General features: G+C 40.5%; 1 long non-coding RNA gene across 1 annotated transcript; it reads left to right on the top strand.

The window, feature by feature from the left end:
- Nucleotides 1–549: 549 nt before the first annotated feature.
- LOC139363556 (uncharacterized) lies at nt 550–17,316 on the top strand. Its single transcript, XR_011624200.1, has 3 exons — nt 550–650; nt 1,219–1,284; nt 17,291–17,316. It is a non-coding gene; the product is annotated as an uncharacterized lncRNA (long non-coding RNA).
- The last annotated feature ends 195 nt before the right edge of the window (nt 17,317–17,511 follow it).

Here is a 17,511-nt window from a genome sequence, read left to right as displayed (position 1 = left end):
GTAATCTCTGATATCACAAAGTATTAGAAACAATACAAGAGTATAGAGCGGGGGGAGAGAGAGAGAGAGAGAGAGAGAGAGAGACAGACACAGAGACTAATTCCACAAGATGGGGGAGGGGTTAGGGAGAAGAACTGAACTGCACATGTGCAGTTTTTTTACCAAGCATAAAAGTAATGGGGAAGGCATTTCTGGCAATAGGAACAGCACGTAGCAAAGTACAGTGGAGTGTGCACAGCGTGCGGCTGTCACAGGACAGGGCCTGCACCCTTCCAGCCACTGCAATGCATTCCTTTCTGTCTTCCACTCAGCAAACAGGTTTTCTGTCATTTGTAAGCTGCTGATGCTCATGAGCGCTGCACACGAGAGACCATATGGGCAGACTGGGAAGATCTGAGGTTGGGCCTTATGTGAAGTCTCAGAGCCTTGGTGCCAATCTAGGGAGAGACCTCCGCAGCAGGAGGGCGGCAGGATGGACGCAGGGGAGAAGGCATTCCCGGGCTTTTCCCTGGCTGCAGCCTGGACAGGGACAGACGGATGTGTCGACTTATCGAAGGTGGATCTCATCTGCCCTGCCACTGGCTGCCAGGACCACAAATATCCAGACATCTGGAAAAAAGTCAGGGGCACAGAAGGGCAGTCTGGAGAAGGTGCGTATTTTCAGGAAGCATCTGCCACATGTGGCCAAGTGGAATCCCCTCCCCACTTCACCTGGCCACGTGTTAAAGGCAGGCTGGGTCCCAGGGAATGATATGTCTGTTTTTGCAGTGAGAGTCACAGAAATCCTGTATTTAAAAGGTGTCGCTGCATGGATGTATTTGTAACTCATCTGTGGATCAGTTATAATTTGCTTGGCCCGCTGGTAATTACTGAGATAATCCCCACAGAACTTAGTGGTAGGATTCCATCTTGAATATGAACTTCCCTATAGAACTGTGTCCCTTCCAAAGTTAGCTGAGAAAATGAACCACACCTCCCCTCCCCACCACTTTTCCCTAATGCACAGTTTTCCTCATTCGATTCCATCATTCAGCATTCATCAAGAGTCAGGCACTGGGCCCTGTCCTGGAAATACAGATATAAACTATGATCCCTTCCTTCAAAGACACCCCGTTCCACTTGATCTGCTTGCCCTATATAAGCAGGACTTTAGAGATTTGACTTTGTTGAGAAATTAATGACTGGAATGGGCTTTCAGCCTCCTCTCTCATCTTATAGGTATATGGAGCACTCAAAAATCTCAATGCCAGAATGCAGAGAAATGGGAACCCTCGTGCACTGCAGGTGAGAATGTGAAATGGTTCAGCCACTGTGGCAAACAGGACGGCAGTCCCGCAAGCAATTTAAAGTAGAAGTACCATACAATCCAGAAATTCTACCTCTGGGTGTAGACCCAGAAGAATTGAAAGCAGAGTCTTGAAGACACGTGAATATATCCATACTCATAGCAGCATCGTTCACAATAGCCAAACGGTGGAAACCACCCAAGCGGCCACTGATGGATGAATGAGTAAGTGAAATGTGGCATCTCCATATAATGGAATGCAAGGCAGCCCTAAAATGGAAGGAAATTCTGGCCATGTGTGGTGGCCACCTGTAATCCCAGCACTTTGTAGGCCAGCAGGTGGATTGCTTGAGTCTAGGAGTTCAAGACCAACTTAGGCAACATGGCAAAACCCTGTCTCTACAAAAAACTTTTTAAAAACGTTAGCCTGCTGTGGTGGCACATGCCTACAGTCCCAGCTACTTGAGGGGCTGAGGCAGGAGAATCACTTGAGCCCAGGAGGTCGAGGCTGTGGTGAGCCAAGATCAGGCCACTACACTCCAGCTTGTTTCCAAAATAATGTGATTTCACTTATATGGGGTAACTTGACTAGTCAATTCACAGAGACTGAAAGTAGAATGGTGATTACCGGGGACTTAGGGGTGGGGAATGGGGAGGTGTTGTTTACTGGGTACGGTATTAGTTTTGCAAGATGAAAAGAGTTCTGGAGAGTGGGTGCACAAAAACGTGAAGATACTTAACACCACTGAACTATGCACTTGAAAATGGTGAAGAAGGCAAATTTTACATTATGTATATTGTGTCATAATAAAAAAAAAAAACACAAACCTACACACCAGATATGCTGTTACTGCCTACTGAACAGTGCTCACACTCAGGTATTGCCATGCCACTGCTCTGCCTAACTTCCTGCAGGTGCAAGCAAACCTTTGGGTGCAGAGGGTAAGGCTCTTTATAACCTGACCTCACATCCCGTAATGGCCTCTGTTGCCTCCCCTCCCATACTGTCCAGCCACACTGACCACACTGGAAAAAACAGCTACACTGGGTTGAATAAATGAACTTTTCTATGTATCGGAGATGGGTTGAGATCTTACACAGGAACATGAGGGCTAAGTCATAGAGAAAGACAGATGTCTTTCTATTAGTTTTTCTAATTGTTGTGTAATAGTGAGAAAGCATCTGTGCTATATTCTTAGAAACATATATATATTTTTCTCTTTCTCTCTTAGAAATATATATATATATTCTTAGAAATATATACATATATTCTATATTCTTAGAATATTCTTAGAAATATATATATATATATTTTCTATATTCTTAGAATATTCTTAGAAACAGAGACTGTTTCAGCCACGTAGGACTCAAACAAAAACTCCGATGTAATCAACATTTACATAGCTTTCTAGCATGTTTCTCTGACTTTTCCCATCTCACCTCCACTAGAAGAATGAGAATTAGAAATTATCTCCATTTTATAGATGAAAATACTAAGGCTTCTGATATGGTTTGGCTGTGTCCCCACCCAATTCTCATCTTGAATTGTAGCTCCCATAATTCCCACATGTCATTGGAGGGAGCTGGTGGGAGGTAATTGAATCGTGGGGGTGGATCTTTCCTGTGCTGTTCTTGTGATAGGGAGTAAGTCTCATGAGATCTGATGGTTTTATAAAGGAGAGTTCCCCTACACAAGCTCTCTTGCCTGCCACCATGTAAGACATGACTTTTCTCCTCATTTACCTTCCACCATGATTGTGAGGCATCCCCAGCCATGTGAAACTGTGAGTCAATTAAACTTCTTTCCTCTATAAATTACCCCGTCTCGGCTATGTCTTTATTAGCAGTGTGAGAACAGAGATTAATACAGCTTACCTGAGAGAAAGGACTATCCCCAGGTCACACAGTTAATAAAGGCAGAAGCAGGGCTGGAGCCCTTTTTCTGGCTCCTAATCCAATGCTCTTTCCCCTTTATCAGCAATTCTCAAACTGGAGAATGTCTTAGCATCATCTGGAGGGCTTGTTAGGCAAGAATTGGTGAGCCCCATTCCAGAAGCTCTGATTCAGTAGGTCTGGGGTGAAGCCAGGAAATTTGCTTTTCTATCAAGCTCCGGGGGATACCTGGAGCCAGGGGTACCTGCTGGGTCCAGGGGCCACACATTGAGCACTACATCAAAGCTGCCTCATCTTCTAGACAACAGACACTGCCAGGTGACCGTCCTTGCTGTGTAGAGGACACACTACCATCAGCGATAGCCATAGTGGTCACAGTCGAGGCTTTAGAGGGAGTCCATATGGACTACTTTTCCTTCTCGAGTTTGGAACCAATTGAGAAATAAAGCACAGGAGGCAGAGATAAACATTTACCCACTTTGTTACTCAAAAAGCTGATGAAAAAGTAAGGCTTTAGATGGATGGTCTCCATAGGTTTCCTAAAAACGTTGCCTCTGAATTGAAACTTAATCGCCCAAATTGTTGGTCTTTAGTCTTGCTGGGGCAGAGCTCTAAACTGGTAAGCTCACCACACAGTGGGGAGCAGATAAGAATGGGCTATTTCTAGGGAGCAGGTAGATTCAAAACACAGAACTCAGAGGTTACCCATTCTTTACTCCTTGAGAAAGACAGCCACTGATATTCAGGAGCTGGCCTGGCACTCACGGCCGGACCTTGGTGTTCTATTCAATGTAAAAACAGTTTCTTCCAACATCACCATCAGACAAGGGCACTCTGTGACCATGATTGAGCAAGACGAACGCAAGAACACTTTGAAATTATGTCTGAACACAGACAAAAGTAAGAACATTGTCTAAACCACAAAATCCCAATTATCTCCTTCTTCCTTCCGGCATGACTACTGACAGCCGCTCACTCTAGCCTGCCTTCCTTAGAGATAAGATTTATTGAGATGCCCAATCACAGACTTACCTCCACTTTCTGACAGCATCCAACCTGGAGCAAAGCCCGGTTTCCTTAAAGGCTCCTCAAAATGACCTTACACGTACCCTGATCCTTTAATAAGTCTTCCTTAACCCTCTCCTACTGAGACACCCCATGGTATACATTCTCCCTTGTTCAATGAGTAATAAACGCAAGGTGTTTAACTACAGGGGTACTCCTGGTGGCCTCTGACTTCAGAACTCTGACATCCAAAACTCACCAATCAGGGGTGGAGTGGGAAGAAGGAAGAAGAGATATGAGTATGTTTCTCCCATACTTTTTCTTCCAGTCTATGGAGACTTGAGGAGAGAGGAATAAGTATCACTGCCATCAACAGTTACCTGGCAGACCCGACTAATGCTGTAGTCCTTCCATCCTTCCTGCCAGCTGGTCCCCCTCTGCTTGAACCTCAGGTGATGGGCAATTCCAAGCTTCCTCTTTCAGTTCCTTAGCTCTTCAGGTAGATGTGCCTGCTTGAGGTCCCTACATGGTCCTGTTACTGCAGTGCATCTCATCTCCTGGGATAATCAAATTAAACGCTACTACAGAAAAGGTTCTAATAAATGAAGGTGCTGACCAAACATAGCAATGACAAAAACAACCACCACCAGGATGACTTATTCACCCAGAGGAAGAAGTGAGTGAGGGACAGGAGAAGATGGAGGACCATCACAATGCTGAAATCACAATGCTGATGGTTTCAACCATCTGCATTGCTGGTCTCCACAATGATGTGGAAGTCAAATGGGGAAACTTGGACTGTAATGTGTTTGTAGAAGGGATCTTCATCACAGCTGCCATCGACAGACTCCTGCCTATGTGGCAGACATCAAGTAGGCACTTTACCCACCAAGCCTCATTTAACTCCCAGAAAATCTCCTTTACAAATGGAAGTGTTTTCACTGCTGTTTTGCTTCTAAAAAAGTGGTACTTAGGGATGCTAAAGATTTGCTCAGGGTCATTCTGCCACCAAAGACCATGTGTCAAACCACTGCAACATTCCTGGAAATACTCACTTTTAAATGCTCTGGCTAACTACCTAATCACTATTTTTTTTAAAGAACATTTTATTATGTTAACCAAACCTCTACTCTGCAATTAACTCTAATTACACAAGCAATTAAATTGGGAGTAAGATTATTTTGCAGTTTGAAGCTATTTATGCTGACATTAGATTTTCCGCTATCTAATTAATTCTTGTTTCTTTGTTCTAATTGTTATTTAATTAACAGACTTTCTAATTCAACCTACATGTTTTTTAAGTACCAGTTTATCCCCATGCTCACACATCTGAGCCCACCACATCTGCTTTGATGGAATTTCCCAGAGGAGAGAAAGAAAAAGAATTGGTCAATTTCTGTTGAATTACTTGGAAGCAAGGCTTGGCTTGATTAATTTGTTGTTGGAAGGTAGGGAGGAAATAATTTCAACACATGGGGTTTGTTCATATAATCTATAGTATAGTAAGCACTCTATCTGATTAATGACCTAGTATAAAATCCAGGGTGATGAACAGTGTCACTCAAGGTCCTAGAACTTCTTTAGTGTTAGAGTGTATCTGGCAGGGGGGATGGTCTGAAGACCTACAGCCTGCATTAATTTGTTTGTGGCTGAAATCATTTCAATTTAATATGAATCTGTCTGATGATGAATGGCTTTATCATCAGCAGTTGACTCATACCAATCAAAAGCTCTAACTGCATGTTGATGAAGTAATAGAACCAGGTACTGATTAAAGAGCTGAAGTTTAGATGGTCATAGGCTATGAATAGAGAAAACTGTAATAAAGATTCCTTGGGTGTAATAAGTTTGGGAATCACTGACTTAATCATAGGTCAACATTCTTCAGAAATGGACTTTACAAATGTCATCTCATTCAGCTCGTTATTTTATCTCTTTAAACTTTTGTGTAACTCCCCTGAGACTTATCACCTCTATACCTATAACCAGGGCCTTTTGACCCTCCCTCATGAATCCCTCTTTGGGCCCAGCTACAGTTGCCAGATAATTGCAAATATTGCATGGAGAATACTTATACTAAACATTGTTTTATATCAACAATTTAAGTTTAACTATAGAGCCTGTATTTTTACTTGGTAAATATGGCTAATGGTTTTGGAATTCTACTCTGTTGAAAAGGTTGTCCCTTACCAAAGCACCTTTACAGGTGACCTTGCTGTTATTTATTTATTTATTATTATTATTTTTGAGATGGAGTTTCACTCTTGTTGCCCAGGCTAGAGTGCAATGGTGCCATCTCAGCTCACTGCAACCTCTGCCTCCTGGGTTCAAGCAATTTTCCTGCCTCAGTCTCTCGAGCAGCTGGGGTTACAGGCATGTTCCACCACACCCAGCTAATTTTGTATTTTTAGTAAAGACTGGGTTTCTCCATGTTGGTCAGGCTGGTCTCAAACTCCTGACCTCAGGTGATCCGCCCACCTCAGCTTCCCAAAGTGTTGGGATTACAGGTGTGAGCAACTGTGCCCAGCTGACCTTGTTGTTATGTTTTAAGAAATTATAGTTAAGTAAGAATGTATGAAGCACTTTAAACAGAGGTTTTCATGCATTCCAAATATAAGGACTCCTTTATTATATGTAAATCCTGTAGACTCTTGCATGGTAGCTGTTTCAGTGGAGAATAAATGTAATGAGAAAATTTTTTGTGTGTATTTAGGAATGATAGGTTTGTCTTAAAATGCCAATAAATAGTAAGTCACTACAATAAACACTACAATAGTGTGAAGAAACAAAACAAATGGCAAAATAGGCTCAGATATAACAAAGATTTTGGAATTATCAGACAAGGAATTTAAAATAATTATGATCAATATGCTAAAGATTCTAATGGAAAAAGGTAGACAACATGAAAGAACAGAAGGGAAATGTAAGCAGATAAATTGGAACTCTGAGAATCAGAAGAACATGTTAGAAATCAGAAACACTGTAACAAAAATAAAGAATGTCTTTAATGTCTCATCAGTCGACTTGACATGGTTGAGGAAAGCATTAGTGAGCTTAATGATAGGTCAACAGAAACTTCAACAGAAATACTGAAATGCAAAGAGAAAAATAAATGACAGTGACACATTGGAATATCCAAGAACCATGGGACCATTTCAACAGGTGCAACATACATACAATTGGAATACCAGTAGGGGAAGAAAGAATGGAGCAAAAGAAATAATGGAACTAATAATGACTGAGAAGTTTTCAAAAGGAGTGGCAGACACCAACGCACATATCCAGGAAACTCAGGGAACAGCAAGCAGGATAAATACCAACAGATCTACACCTGGACATATGACATTCAAACTTCAAAAAATCCAAAGACAAGAGAAAATATTGAAAGAAGCAGAGCAAAAAGACACCTTACCTATAGAGAACCAGGGATATGAATTACAGTGGATTTCTTATCAGAAACCATGCAAGCAAGAAAAGAATGAAATGAAATAAAGTGTTTGAAGAAAAAGCTCACTAACCTGGGACTATACAGTCAGTGAAATTATCCTTCAAAAGAGAAGGAGAAATAAAGACTTTCTGAAGCAAAAACTGAGGGAATTATTTACCAGCAGACTTGCCCTCTAAGAAATGTTAAAAGAAGTTCTTCAGGGAGAAGAAAAAATTATATAGTCCAGAAACTCAGATCTACATAAAGAAAGAAAGAGTGTAAAAAAAAAAAAGAAATAAATTGAGGCAAAGTAAAATATTTTATTTTTCTTATTTTTACTTGATATAAAATTATATGTAATTGGGTGGTTACAGCAAATAGATAAGTGACATGAATAACAGCAATGCCATAAGGGATGGGAAGGAGAACTTGGGAGTTCCCTGATATCATTGGCCCATGCTACACATCTTCGTGTGGTATAGTATTACTTGAGAGTTGACTTAGATTCATTTAAAATTTATATTGCAAATTTTAGGCCAACTACTAAGAATTTTAAAAAGAAGAATAGTTGATATACTAAGAGGGGAAATAAAATGGAATCATGTAAACATCGGTGGAAAGCAAAGAGAACATAGACGTTGGTGGTCTTTGAGAAGTAAGCCTGTGCCCAGTGCTTTGCCCAGCCCCAAAATGAATTCTAGGGAAGGAAGATGATAGAAATCCCAAAATAACCTTCAGCAGAGGAGCATGGCCCTGTCGCTCTCCTGTCGTCTCCAACTTCCTCAGTAAAATTCATGGAAATGGCAACATATTTGGAGCAGAAGCTACTGCATGGCAGCAGGAGATTCCTCCCAGGCTTCCATAGTGACTAGGGTGGCATGGGCCACAACAGAATGGGCCCTGTGTCCCCTTAGAGGGTCATGGAAGTGGCTCAGACAGATCCAGTAGACATGACAAGATCTTGAAGTCACAAGGAAAGTCACAGATGTGACTGGCAAGGGCCTATCACTGAAGATCCATGACTGTATGGGAACCAAATCTTCTCAGTGGAGGTGGGCATGGGAGGTTGACAAAGCATCAAAATATCTTACATCCTGCTCAGAGCTTCCTAGCAGCCAAGTAGAAGAGAGAATTTTATTTTTACAAGAGGCACAGTGTGTGACAATAAAGGCTGAGAGCTTAGGGGAGAACTACTCATGGAGTTATTGGGTGGGTTGTTGGCTGTGGGGATTGTTGCTGCCCAGTAGCAGTACGTGAGTGCTTGCCTTCCTTCTGAGAAGAACCATCAAACTTCATAGCACAGCATGCAAGGTCCTAGTGACCTGGTCCCCACCTGTCTGTCTGAACTTGTCTTCCCTCATTCAGGATTTCAGTCACCAAGAATGGATCAGCCTTGGAGGCTTTGTACCCTCACTTCTCTCTGTCTGACAAGCTCTTCCCCTAGATCTTGTCCTTCAGGTCTCACATCCAAGGTCAAATCTTCCAGGAGGTTTTTGCTGACCTCCTACATGGCATCTCCCCAACATCTTCTCACTCTGGCTTTGCCTTATTTTCTTTTTAACATTTATTAAAATCTGAAATTGTCTATGGATTGATAGATTGATGTCTGTCTCCTCCACTAGAAAAGAAGCTCCCCGAGACCTTTGCTGTCTCATTTTCTTTTGTATCTATCTGCATTCTGTTTGGAAGGCAGTAGCGGCACAGTGAATAGTTATTGAGTGAATGAATTTAGGAAGATGCATCCTGGTAGCCAGAGGGCACCTAGCTGTGTTGCATGTTGATGGCACCATGTTGGAGTGAAGTTTGCAGCTGCAACTTGAAAACAGGAGCTGGGACACAGCAGATTTCTTCTGCATAATAATGCAGACAAGAATTTGCAGTCCCCAAGAATCTTGGGTAAGGGAAGAGAAGGGGCCTACCCATATTTTTCTTCTATTTACAGGCAATAGTCTCCCTCTACGACCAGAGAGAAATTTGCCCATTGGGTTCTCTTACAGTATATTTATACGGTAAAGGGATTTTCTGACAACAACAACAAAAAAGTATCTTTCAGTGAGTCCTGACATCTGCAGGCAGGACTCTGACAGTGACTGATCCAGGAGGACAAGTCCCCCAAGTGGCCCCCGCACTTCTGCAGAAATGCCATTTTCCGTGAGTTCCTTCCTCTGACTATAGTGTAAACACCGTAAAATATTGAAAACCTTCTTGAGTCGTGCTCAGTGCACTCATTCTAAAGCCTCTGCCAAGTTTCAGGCTGGATGAATCGCCCTGAATGCAGCTATATTTAGGCATCTGCATGCTAATGTTTCTGTGTGTTGCTGAGCCCCAAGGAGCAATTCCAAAGCGCTTCGCCCGGGTCCCGGTCTCCATGGAAACGGCTCTCCCGCTTTGAGCGCCAGCAGCAGGAGTAAGGAGCCGCGCCAGGGCCGCTTCCTCTCTGCAGCTGACACAGAATCTGGATTTTGCTGCGTCAAACAGGCCCACCCGCTCGCTCGCTGGCTCCAATCGTGGGGAGAGAGGCCAGTGTGGCTTGGAATACGTCAGGGCTGAGCAAGCTTCATAAACATCTCACCCCACTCTCTCAGTTTTGGCACCTTTGTCTTCTAGCTCCACATCCTTAATTACTGTGCTTTGTAAAGCTGGGATAATTAGAAGCAGAGAAATGAATTTCAAATAAAGCTATCCAGTGGGGTGGGGGAGGGAAAGAAGACACACAAAGTTAACTGTGGTCTCCTCTAGGGAGGATGGCGGGTCCAGGGCAAGAGCCAGGAAACATTCACTTTTTTTCTGTATTCTTTGAAGTTTTTTCAACAGTGATCCTCTGATTCTATAATTTAGTAACGCAAAAAGGATTTATTTGTAATAAACACACCCTGTGTGATGATCCATTCATTTCAACTCAATTATCTGGAATCTTGAAGAAATCATGGTAGCCCGTGGGCAGAATCAAAGCAGTTTCAAAACCAACAACAAAAACATCATTTGCTTCCAGAGCCTCACTCCTCCTCCATTTGCCACAACCTCAAGTCTAGTCATACCACACTTATTTTTAAAATTAGATTTTCTTTTCATTAAAGTGTAATTGTGCATTGCTTAAAAGGTCAAATACACCACAAGGGTTATGGTATAAAAAGTGGAATAACTTAAAATGAAAAAAAAAAAATTCATTTAATTGCTCTACCCTCTTTACTCCAAATCTCTGCTTCCTAGGGGAGAGATTTTTTCAATTATGTTAGCTTTTTGTTCTGGCACTTAACTCCATGTTTTTAAGAAATACATTTCTATTGCTACTTCTTTCTTTTTTTTTTTTTTTTTTTTTTTTTTGAGACACGATCTCCCATCTTGGCCTCCCAAGTAACTGGGATTACAGGTTCGAGCCACCACCGCTCAGCTAATTTTTGTATTTTTGGTAGAGAAGTGGTTTCACCATATTGATCAGGCTGGTCTTGAACTCCTGACCTCTAATGATTCACCTGCCTTGGCCTCCCAAAGTGCTGAGATTACAGGTGTGAGCAACTGTTCCCGGCCAAATTTCTATTGCTATTTCTTAAAGTTCAGGTTTTAGATATTGTTCATGGACTTGCTCCAGTGAAAGATGATGAAGATTTAGCTCTCCTCACATATGCTTCCTCTTTACCCACCTTCCCAATAGATTATATCATAATTTTTGTTACAGTAAATATTCTATGCCAATTATTATGATCATATAAATAACCACAGCTGAGCCTTGAATGATTGTATTTCCTTTTCTTTGCCTACTTGGTTTCTCTGAAATTGTCTCACTTTTTTATACGTTTAATTCATGATAAAGTCTACTATAAATTTGTTTATAAACTCTTTAACAGAGATATACGTCTCCTTTTCTATTGAGATGGAGTCTTGCTTTGTTGCCCAGGCTGGAGTGCAGTGGCGCAATCTCAGCTCACTGCAACCTCCACCTCCCGGGTTCAAGTGATTCTCCTGCCTCAGCCTCCTGAGTAGCTGGGATTACAGGCACCCACCACCAAGCCCGGCTAATTTTTGTATTTTTAGTAGAAACTGGGTTTCACCACATTGGTCAGGCTGGATGCGAATTCCTGACCTCCAGTGATTCGCCCACCTTGGCCTCTCAAAGTGCTGAGATTACAGGCGTGAGCCACCGTGCCCAGCTCAAATCTCCTTTTAATACATTCAGATGCATCAAGGATCTTATTGGTTCCATCTATTGAAGAGGCCCCTCCTCCTGCTCCTACCTACACAGATTGCTGTCCTGCTGCATCGTTGTGTGAAAGCTGTCAGATTCAAGACAAAGTCACTTGTGTCAAACTCTGGAAAAATGGAGCTGGGAAAGGCCATGAAGAGAGGGCTCTCACACACCATTGGCCTAAAAATTGGAAACATCACAAGCAATTTTTCCAAATCACAGTTTACTGCATGAGTTACACAAGGACTGCTAGCAGGACAAGGACAGCTAGCTGCGTATGCAAGAATTCTTGCCTGACACTCTGTCTCACAAACCCAATCCAAAACTTCTAGGGCCTAATTGTAACTCCAAGATTATAAAACCTGCCTAGCAAGTGCCGGTACTCACTAATCAGAACTCACTAGCTCTTGTAAGACACAGCCAACACCAGTGAACTTTCTTTCAAACGACTTGCATAACCTCCTCTTTCCCCAAAGAAGCTCTAAACTTTTCCTTTGTTCTCTGGACATCCTAAAGGCCACTCTGTTCTGTATGTATGTCCCAAATTGCAATCTCACTTCTTGTATGTAACCCCCAATTAAAACTTTTTTACTTAGAGGTTCATCTCTCTATACTATTGTGCTGATATAATCTGGTGTCAGAAGTGGTGCCCAAAGCAGACTTGCTGTTGGAGAGATCAGAGGCCTCCAAAGCTATGGTGTGTGGTAGCCACACTTGGACCCCTTGAGTCCCCCATGTTGCCCTATTTTTTTTTTAAATTTTTGTCTCCGTAAGTCTCTTTCAGATTGAGTCTCCCCCTCTCCTTTTTTTTTTTTTTTTTTTTTTTTTGGTTTTAGTTCTTGGGTTTCAACTGTGATTTGGTTTAGGAGGGACTTTCTCCCTCGTGTTCATGAGGCCTCCTGTTTATGAGAGATTTTCCCTCCTGTTAAAGAAGGCCTTGTTTTCCTTTCTGGTGAACACGTCCTTTACTCTCTGGTTCATTTCGCACAGTTGGTTATTTCGGCTTTTGCATGTTCAGACTTGCGCTAACTCACCTAAGTCAATTTATTTACAATATGGGCTCCCAGAGTTCAAAGGCATGCCAACATGGTCCCCTTTCTGGGGCTCCAGCTGACAATACGTTCAAGCTTTATGAAGATCACTTGAACTCCCCAAGCTTATTTATCTTAGCGCTAGATTAGAAGACCACAGTTGTGAGATCAAGCAATTTCAGTGAAATATACACCTTCATTGATATCTCAAGGCATCAAAATGCTTTCAGGACTCAAATATTGCCTTACTGCAAAACACCACCTCAAAGCCAGCTGAGACTCCTCTCCAGAGCCTCCCTTCCTATGCCTCCTTTCCCAAAACTCCTCAGATACTCTGGTATATTGACTATGTAAGTAAAGACAACTGAAAAACAGCAGGTACAAAAATAAAATCATTTTGACCTTGGTGCTATTTCTTAAAAGCAGAAGATGAAATTTCCAGGTAAAAGACACTCTCCCTATACTAGAAGGAAAGGCAACACTTTTATCTCCAAGGATGAGAAGCTGTCATCAAGAGAATACTATACAGACCCTTTTAGAATAATTATTATCTTTTAAGATTTCTCTCATAATTTAGTCACATTTTCACAGTTAACTATTCTTTGTCCAATGCAGTATGTTGGTAAATGACTCTGACTGCTTCTTTGCGGTCTTCATTTCCTTATGAGGGCTTTCATGGCACGTAAAACTTGTATTTTGTTTATTTTTTCTCTTGCTTAATCTATCCTATGTTAATTTAATTGTCAGACCTAGACAGGACCCTAAAAGGCTGAGACTACCTCACTTACTCCAGGGTTTACCAATGGGATCCTAAAAGATCTTAAAAGAGCCAGCTATGTATGTATGCATGCACGTATGTATGTATGCATTTTGGCCTATAATTTGTATACTTTTTTTTAACACCAAAATACAAATTACAATCTTGTTTTTCTTACAAATCAATTGGAAGGCTGCTTACACAACATTTGATTTATTACCTTCATAAGATTTCCTCTCAAGACAAACAAAAAAAATCTTAAGTTTAACCTTGTTCCATTTTTTGAGAAATGCTATATGGATCCGAACTGTCTTCCTATAAATTAATGAACTTATATCACCGTGTTTTACTTATGAATAAACTTTTTAAGTACAAACTGTAAAGTCTTGCCATAAGGTCTTTGTTTTTGTTCATCTGTATGCTTTTATGGGTTTTTCTACATCTATATGTTAGATGTATATGATTTTTTTCTATAAAAATAAATAAAGGAGATCTGTTGGCTTAAAGGGAAAAATAAGTGTTTAAATCAAGTAATTTATCAAAAAAGTAATTAACCAAAAAACTTTTGAAGTTTATGTGACTTCAATTTAATAAAGTAATATTTTTGGTTTAATGAAAAGCAAGCATATCTTCAAGAGTGTCACCATTAAAAGTAGAGACACACAACTTTATTTCTATTAGATGTTTAAGATCATGAAAGTGTGAGTGTGACCTAGAAACAAGTACAATAAGTCCTCACTTCATGTTGTCAGTAAGTTCTTGGAAACTGTGATTTTAAGCAAAATGACATATAATAAAACCAATTTTATTTTCTCACCAACATTATAGCGAAATGATGTCAAACAAAGAACTGTTATTTAAGGAGCTGCTATTCGTCCTTGCACTTAAAGTGGATGTTTCCAAGAACGTATGGACGATGTAAAGTTAGGACTTATTGTATGCAAATTAGAATGCAATGTCATGTCCATTGCTTTCTGGATATCAAGTACATCAATAAACAAAAACACATATATTTAACTTACAGGGTTTCTTTGATGGGAAATAACTTAAAAATGATTAATAGGGCTGCAGTCCCAGCACTTTGGGAGGCCAAGGTGGGAGGATCACTTAAGGCCTGGACTTAGAGACCAGCCTGAGCAACATAGCAAGTCCCCATCTCTATAAGAGACTTAAAAATTAGCTGGGCATAGTAACCCACACCTGCAGTCCTAGCTACTCGGGGCTATTGCTTGAGCCCAGGAGTTCGATGTTATTGTGAGCTATAATCATACTACTCCGCTCCAGCCTGGGTGACAGAGCAAGCAAGATCCTGTCTCTAGAAAGAACTACAACAAAACATTGTTTCCAATAGTAATCTTGGTATGATTTTTATAAATAAATCATGTGAATGTAAATATGATAACAATTATAAAAATGTCCTTTAATTTACAATATTTAAATTATGTTAAATTAAATAATAGGTATTTATAAAACATGTGAGTCATTTCTAAATAAGCTGAATACTGAAATTAATTGCTAAACATAGATTCAAATTGATTTACTTGTGGCTTCTTAAATTTTATAGGAAGACAAAAATTTTTTAGATATTTTAATAGAAATACCCTATTGCATATAAAAACTATTCTATGAAAAAATGTGTTTTTAAAGCCATGCATTCCCCTCCTGAAAGTACTGGTTTTTAAATGTACATTATTTTTCTGGAATATGGATAATTTTGGATGCACACTCGTCCAGTGTCCGATTGAATTCAAGTGCCTTTTCATCACATTTGATTTTGGAGTTATCTAAGCAAGTTTTCCCACAAAGAGAAACAATTACACTATGAAAGTTTTTCTTTATGTTTTAAAAATGTTGTCCTAAAACAAAAAGTACACAAAGAATCTGTGTCTTATCAAGATATTTTCTTATGTTGTGTGTTATCTTAGGTGTTTTGTTGCCTTGGAAAATAGCCATCTCCAATAAAGGTCAATTTTTTTCTCAAGTGTGTAACTATTTGTATTTGTCTTCAAAGTCTTTTAATTATCAGTCTGATTAAATGACTATTATTTCTCAATGACATGTGATTCTATTTTAATTAAATGTTTTAAGCCTTTAAATATATTTGACTAACTTCCTCCAAATCAAATTTTAATTGAAGTCTTTTGACCTAAAATTGACATTAGAAATTTCCAGTAGGGCTCTTGGAAAGCATAAAAAAGTACAGCTCTTGTCGTAAAAAGAGATCAAACTGTGATAATCCTGGCCTTAGCTGTGTCTGGAATCCCAGAATCCATTCATCATCTGGTTCACTATCTCCGGGGAATAAAATCCCAGTCTTTTGCAAGGATGAGAAAGTGTTATAACTTTGGTAACAATGAGGTGTCCAAGTCCAACTCAGAAGTCAAGCTTAACTTCTCAAACTTTTAACCGAATCTTTTCCTTGAAGCCTCATCTGCACCCCCTACTTTCAGACAAAGTCCTTCTGGGGTCTTTGGTGTGACTCATACTGCTTTTAGGCCTTCTCCACTATTACTTTAGGGTTTAAATTTCTCTTCTACCAGGTCAGTAATCTCTTAAATTTTGCCTTCAAATTTCCAAAGTTTATTGCACTTGTCTCCTCTCATAATCTCTTAGTCCTTGTAAATTTTTGTGTTTTTAAATCCCTTCATTCACATTCATGTGGCATTACAGCAGAAAGTGGAAATAAAAATAAGTTTAAATTCCAGTTTAATCAGAAGTCCTTGTAGTGACATTTTCTGTATACCCTGAACACACTATATATGTATGTATGTATGTATTTTTATTTTTATTTTATTTTATTTTATTTTATTTTTATTTTATTTTAGATGGAGTCTAGCTCTGTTGCCCAGGCTGGAGTACAGTGGTGTGATCTTGGCTCACTGCAAGCTCTGCCTCCTGGGTTCACACCATTCTCCTGCCCCAGCCTCCCAAGTACCTGGGACTACAGGCACCTGCCACCATGCCCAGCTAATTTTTTTTATTTTTATTTTTATTTTTAGTAGAGACAGGGTTTCACCATGTTAGCCAGGATGGTCTTGATCTCCTGACCTCGTGATCCGCCCACCTTGGCCTCCCAAAGTGCTGGGATTACAGGCGTGAGCCACCACGCTTAGCCCACACTATGTACTTAAAAGTCTCTTTGCTGCTCACCTATCTGGAATATACCAACCTCTGTTGGTTACCCAGCAAGCTGACTCTGTGCATGTATCAAGACCCATTTCAAATGGCATCTCAGCTCTCAGAGTTGCTGTGTGCTCTTCTGGGCTCCCCATGGCACTTTGTTCATGCCATTAGATTAGCATTGCATATGTGACAAAAGGAAATATGGGAAGATATGTTATTTGCTGGTATCATTTCTCATTGTCATTTCCTTTCTTGTTTTCATAATTGAGTTTTATATCTTGATTTATTTCTGGATTAGCAAGATTCTAACAAGTGTTTTTCTTTTTCTGGAAGAGTATGTTGGTAATATATTTTCTGAGTTTTTGCTTTGCTGAGAATCTCTTTTCCTTTCCTTTCATGAGTGCTATTCAAGCTGAGGGATGAGCCTGGGGTGAGGCAGAGGAATTAGCTTTTGGTGAGGAGGAAGAAAAGGTCATATTCGTGGGCAAGAATGTCTTCACTTTTGTTCTTGTGGCTCAGTGTTAGTTGGGGTATCTACTTCCTTACCAACCCCCTTCTCTAACTGTAATGTCTTTGCCTGTTGCAGGTGCCAAGGGAGAACCAGGATTGGGAGCAGCATCCCTGTTACATGGCATCTTTAGCCTTTGGACTTTCCTACAGGAGCAGAGGGATGAAGGTTGCCCACTGCCAACCTCCCCACAGTGCAGTGGGTTTGAAATATTTCTCCACACCACCTGTCCCTAAACATCCTGTAGCATATGAAGGAAGTTGGCTTGAGTTCCAGTCCTACTCCCTGGAATGTAATCC

Source organism: Macaca nemestrina, chromosome 6 (genome assembly GCF_043159975.1).
Source record: "Macaca nemestrina isolate mMacNem1 chromosome 6, mMacNem.hap1, whole genome shotgun sequence".
NCBI lineage: Eukaryota > Metazoa > Chordata > Mammalia > Primates > Cercopithecidae > Macaca > Macaca nemestrina.
The sequence above is the reverse complement of the archived record's forward strand: the minus strand, read 5'-3'. Positions and strand labels throughout refer to the sequence as shown.